Source organism: Schistocerca gregaria, chromosome 4 (genome assembly GCF_023897955.1).
Source record: "Schistocerca gregaria isolate iqSchGreg1 chromosome 4, iqSchGreg1.2, whole genome shotgun sequence".
Classification (NCBI taxonomy): domain Eukaryota; kingdom Metazoa; phylum Arthropoda; class Insecta; order Orthoptera; family Acrididae; genus Schistocerca; species Schistocerca gregaria.
In genome coordinates, this window is record NC_064923.1 from 372,818,713 (window position 1) to 372,825,425 (window position 6,713).

The following is a 6,713-nucleotide window of genomic DNA, read 5'->3' on the forward strand; positions in this document are numbered from 1 at the left end:
TGTTGTGACGCTGTCAACCTCTTTTTGCACCACCTGTAATGTCTGGGATTGGAGGTTTGTTGGAGCCATTCCTTCGTCAGTGGGGTCCGAAGGCGCCTCAATCAACTGCGGCGTCGGTTCGATAGTGCGTTCCGACCTCGGCGTCACCTCCCCACGAAGCGCCGCCACGTAAGTCATCGGCAGTGACGTTGGTGTAGTCGGATTCTGGAGGTCTCCGCTAGGGAGTTGCACGAGTCTCCTCTGCATACACGCAGATCGAAGATGTCCTTCACCACCACACCCGGAGCATGTCCGGGGCTGTCCATCATAGATGACAATAGCTCGACAGCCGCCGATGTTGATGTACGATGGCACATATTTCGTAAAGGCAATTCGCACCTGTCGGACACCATTGAGCACTGGATACGTGCTAAAACTTGCCCAACGTTCGGCCGTATGACTGATAACTCTGCCATATGGCTGGAGCGATTCAGTGACCAATGATTCTGGTACCTCGAAAGGCAGCTCGAAGACTCGAATCGTACGCACGCCCAGGCCAGAATGAGCGACTAAAACTTCGCCAATATGACCATCGGAGTGTCGGAACTGGAATCCTCGTTTGGCGGCTTCAATGAACCTATCGCATGCTGCGTCGTCAATCATCTTTACGTAAAGAGTGCTGCTCACGATTGATAAATGAATTCCAATGATCTCCGTGTAATTAAGTTGCACTTCGTCCCTCAAGAAACGTTCGATTTCGAAAGCCTTCGGTCGTGCATACTCGTTACAGAACGTGAACTGTATCGTGGTTTTTCGGAAATTATGTGCCATGGCGTTCGATTCAAACAGTAACACACGCGAGTGACGACGGTGTAAACACCGCTTCTTCCGCGAACGTTCGCAGCCGGGACGTAAACAAGTCCGAGCTGCTCCGCGGCTAAAGGCGGACTGTGAAGAATTGCCCTGAATTAGAATAAATCCTGACAATATCCTTTACATTTCATAAGTCACTTACCTCACAAAAATCTTCATTACCCGAACTACAGCAATGCCGCAAGCACCAATACTGCCAGCTAAATAAAAGATTCAAACTCCTGAAGGCTCTAGCTACTAAAGAAAAGATTTTCTTGCAGAGCAAACAATGTATTTACGTTAAGAATGTGACAACCACTTCAAAAATTATATAATCATCAGTAATAAATCTCAGTTATACATTCTGACCGTGGGCTCGCGCTAATACTTCAGACCTCTAACCTCCATCACTGCTAACTATAAACTTCTTGAAACTTCCTGGCAGATAAAAACTGTTTGCCGGACCGAGACTCGAACTCGGGACCTTTGCCTTTCGCGGGCAAGGGCTCTACCGACTGAGCTATCCAAGCACGACTCACGCCCCATTCTCACAGCTTCTGCCAGTACCTCGTCTCCTACTTTCCAAACTTTACAGAAGCTCTCCCGCGATCACTGCTGGCTGTTCACCTCCAACTTCCATCACCGCTGACTGTTAACTTCCAACCGCTGAGTGTGACCAACAACAGAGACTCTTACAGAGAGCGCCCAGCGCTTAATGCAGTGCGCTGCCAACATACAAACACGTAAACAGCCTCCTTACTGAACGCTTGTTTCAATGTAATGTTTGCATTGTATTGCATTGCATTGAAACAAGCGTTCAGTTCATAGTGCTGTGGAATGTGGGAGAAAACCGCAAATTGGTATTCATAAGAAGAAGAACATCAAAAATGCAACAGGAGCGTAATATGTAAGAAATTGTCCACGCAACCTGCCACTGATGATGCCTTGCAAAAAATAAAGGTGAAACGCGTATGCCACTAAAATTGTGTTTTATTCAGTTACTGCCAGACGGTCCATAAGTAAAAATTATCAATATACCGTGATATTCACATGGATGTTGGAATATCGCCGTTGGTTACTCAAAGTATGGAAAGAGGGTCGCGGAATACTTTGATACACGCCGTCGGTAGGGTACAAATGTGTTAAAAACAATAGGGGAACGTTCCGCTTGCAAACATAGCTCCATTCTTACAGGTGGTGGTGGTATCTGTTATGAGGGATGGTTACAGGGGCAGAAACAGGGCCACATGTGATCAAAAATTAACATAGCTTCGGCTTAGCAGTGGGGATTATTTTAAGGAAACTGATACAGTAAAAAGTTATCTAATATTTTTAAAGTTATTGGTATGTAAAAATACCGTTACATGACCAAAAAAGGACACAGGAAATAGTATAAGGGAAAAATTGTAAATTGCCCATAAACCTATGAAGGAATAAAACCTGCAATAAAACAAGTGTTTGGTAATGTATATAGCTTCACATCGCTAAATAGGATTCATTAGCGTTCTATCGTGCTCCGTTATAGTTGACAGGAATTCCTTTACTGCCGGATGAAACAGACGCCATGCCTCATTGGTATTCGCCTGTTACTGCTCCGGATCCATCGGCAAGCAGAGGGAACGCTGGCAGAGGCCCTGGCAGCCTCTCATCAAAAACAGGTGCACAGCCGGCCTGTGGCGAGTCCCGCGGTACAGGGGGGTAGTTAGTGGGACGGCGAGCCGCGCCTGCCTTGTTAGACGCCATAAGTACCTTATACGGAGCCATAGTGAGCAGCAGATAAAGCAGCGGCAGCGCAGATCAATTCGACTGCGGAAGCTGCTGCCTTCATAGCGCGTAACTGGCCGGCTCTCGTTTACGTGATATCCGATGCACACGCTCGGCGTCGTGGAATTCACTATATCCAGACTTTAACTAATGGACAGTGAAATAGATCACGCGTTGCACTTTCGTAAATCCGTACCTCGCTGTCTGTCCATGATTAAATGTCCGATTGAAGGAAGTGCATTACTAAATACAAGATACGCGCCAATACGTTATTAGATCTCTAGTTGTTACTTAAATATTTCTATTTTTTGAATTTGCTAATATTTTATTGTTTTTTTTTAAGTAATCGGCTTTTGATTGGTTTCGCGTTAATTTCCATTCAGATTTAATGAAACGTCCCCTTAGAAAAATTATACATAACTGTGCTTAAACTGACACACAATAGCTTTTTAGCGCAACTCAATCTGACTTTCAAAAATCCCTACAAAAAATAGCCCTGACTAACATTAACCTATACGTTTCACAAATCTCTTACCTCACAAAAATCTTCGTTACTCGAACTACTGCAGTACAGCGAGCACTACTACTGCCAGCTAAATAAAAGATTCAAAATACTGAAGGCACTAACTACTGATAGGCTTAGCTAGCAGATGAAAGATTTTAATAGAGGACAAACAATGTATTTACCTCAATAGTGTTCAAAAGTCATAATGTATACAGCAGTTCATAACATCCAGTCTTACAAATTTCAAAACTCCGCCATCTCTCTCCCCACATCCACCACTGCTGGCGGCTCACCTCCAACTGCGCAATGCTACGCGCAGCTAACAACCAACTGCCGCTGCCCAACACTACAATGGCAGACAACAATGCAAACCAGCCACAGACTGCACACAGCACAGCCAGTGATTTTCAGAGCGCTACGTGGCGTTACCAGTAAAAAAACCTAAACAGCCTACCTACATTAATTTGTGTCAATTTCTTCATCTGAGTGTATCTGCTATACTCGAATTTCTCAGTAAACTGTGGTACATATCCAGAACATCATTGTCTTTCCGTGACAGAATAAGTAGCAGTCTGGAAGTATGGGACAAGGCACTCCACATTTGCAGAACACTTAAGAGGACACAATCACTAGCCAGTCTCTAGAGAAGAAGACATGAAAATAATTAGAATCAACAATAACAAACAGTTATTACCCTGCATGAAAATTACCAGATAGAAAAAAACCAAAGCAAAAAAGAAAACACCGTAGATTAATCAAGTACACATGACAAACAGCTCACTATTAACATTGATAGACAAAATACTGCAGTAACACTCCAACAGAGGATTACTATTATAATAAAAATACCATCCAACCCCTTTCCGCTCACTCGACAAAACATTAAACCAAAACTCAAATCAGCCGAACAACAAAATTTTCAACCATTGTCTGTCAACTGTTACATTCAGCTTTCTACAACTCGCCCTGGCTAAACGCCCTCTCTCTCTCTCTCTCTCTCTCTCTCTCTCTCTCCCTCTCTCTCTCTTTCTCTCTCTCTCTCTCTCTCTCTCTCTCTCTCTCTCTCTCTCTCTCACGGGTATACACACACACACAAATACGGGATGTAAAGAGAAGAGAAATGAACAGACGTTAGTTACAGAATATAATAGGTTAGGATGGCAACATGTGTGTAAACTGACCAAGCAGGAAGACACATCAAAAGAACACACAGAAGCTACGACTTTAAATCACAATTTTTGGTAAAATGCCTACAAGAAGTGGCAGAAGAATAATTGTGCTCCACAAGAATTAACCGAAGAACATGAAAATTGTGAAGAAAAATGTTCGTAACGTGAAAATGTTCTTATGTATCGTAAGTGAATTTACAGAGCGACATTCAGCACGTGGCCAGATGCCAGCCAGAAACTCAAATAATTATAAGTAATCACTTATTTATGTAAAACACAAGACGTGAACTGTTTCATAATCTACAGATATCACATATTAAAACAAAACATTATCATTCTAGATTCGACTGAACATGCCTTAAATAAAAGGGCAGAACGGGACTGGAAAAAATAAAATACACTGCAGCAAGAAAAAGTCGGATTTTATATACAACACGAATATTTCTGTTCTTGCTGCGGATGGAGGCCACGCAAACAAATAAGTTGATGTATGTTTGTTATGCATGATTTTAGAGTTGTGTGTCGAAGGGTAGTTCTAAAAGAAATCGGAAACTCGTTTTAAATGTTTTTGTTCACTTGAAAGCCTAAATATTTCCCTTTGTAAGGCAAATGAGATCAAATGCAGGTGGATATTAAACTGTATTACGATCAAAGAGTGTGCAATTTCTCTTATCACAATGTGTTTCTAATTGTCTCTTTATCACTAAATGATGATTTGAAAATTATGTCCAGTAAAACCACCAGCCCCCTTCACTCCCCACGCTCCTGGTGTCTCAAATATATTTAAAGAATGGCGTCACTGGCCCCTTAAAAGCCACTGTACTTTTTGTTTGTTCACAGAAAATCAGTTTTGTTCAAGTATCCTCTTTAAATCATGGATTAACATTACATTCGTATGAGGGAGGGGTCCTTGGGGTTAACTACATAGCTTTTTTCAGTCATAGAATCTATCAGATAATGTTATACATTTCTCATCAGTCATTAAGTGCAAAATCGACAGTCCATTGCAGTGTTCAGCATACTGCCTGCAGCATTTGCATGTTAGCGCTGTGTGTACTTGTCACCAAGGAACCTTCCTTTTAATGAAATGTTAATTCGTGACTTTAAGATACTCAATCAGAAGTGGTTGTCTGTAAATAAATACACATTGGACCATCTTTTGATGGTTCCGTGATCCAATTCTTTAAACGTACTACAATATAGTTAACGACTTTATATTCACTTCAAAAATCCAAATGTTCCATTTGCTTGATGACAATCAAATGTATTTTTTGATGCGGTCAGTGATAATTTCACTGAATATTTTGCACGTTAACGGATAGTTGTATATTATAATTGCGTAGGCACCGCGTCATATTATGTAAAACTACTGCTCGAGAAAACCAACGTTTCGGCCACGGTTGCAGTAGACCCAGACGAAAGCCGCTGCAACAGTGGCTGAAACTTTGGTTTTCTCCAGCAGTAGTTTTATACAATATGACGAGGTATCATACCCAGAAAACTTTTATGCCGATAGCTGTATACATTTTTTGTCTGATCTCTGATGAGGAATTATTGCAGCCTTGTTTCGCTTTCAGGGAATCGTCTTCCTTCATAAACATCCTATAAATAATTTTATACATTCACTTTATATTTCTGTGACTCCAGTTGTAATCATTACTAATGAAATGCCATAATCTCCATTCTTCAAAACTCGAATAGCTTTATTTTAGGAAATGCAGCAACCATCCACTTTATTGCGTATTTTTATTGACGTCAATAAGCATTTCGGGCTTTCACCGATCTTCATTGGGCCTAATACATATTTGAAACTTCATTAAGTACATCGTCAGCCGTTCGGATGCTTCAACTGGCCTTTACAAAATTAACGATTTTCTTCAGCTACAGTATCTCGCGAAGTGTAGTAGGTAAGCAAAATCGTTTATTTTGCACAGACCAGCTACAGAAGCCAAACTGCTACCGAATTATTAAAGATGTACTTATTGAAGATTCGAATACTTATTACGGCAATTAAAGACGGGTTAAAGACAAAAACATTTACTGGCACCAATAAAAATACATAAATATAAAAGTGGCTGGGAGCAAAATCTTTCCCACTTTTTTGGCTGCCTGGTACATTGACCGTTACGAATTATTTCAAAATGAAGACACTCTTGGTTGTAATAATAATTATTTAATAACGCATTTCACTCTTTTGGGAAATCATCTGATTGTACAGTATTCTGCGCTTCTACGTCTACAGATCATGGTGTGTTTCTGATTCAGGCTCCATCTTGCACGTTTTGACGAATGTTTAATTGCAGAATACTGCGTAACCTGACGATGAGACGAAAGGATGAAACGCATTATTAAGTAATCACATTTTGCAACCAGGACTTTGTTTTATGAAAAAGTGGATAGATACTGTATTTCTAAAATAATATAATCCACGGCCACGGAACGCA

General features: G+C 41.1%; 1 non-coding gene across 1 annotated transcript; it reads right to left on the reverse strand.

Moving 5' to 3' along the window:
* Nucleotides 1–1,287: 1,287 nt before the first annotated feature.
* On the reverse strand, nt 1,288–1,362 carry Trnas-cga (transfer RNA serine (anticodon CGA)). Its single transcript has one exon. It is a non-coding gene; the product is annotated as a tRNA-Ser (tRNA).
* Between the last annotated feature and the right edge of the window lie 5,351 nt (nt 1,363–6,713).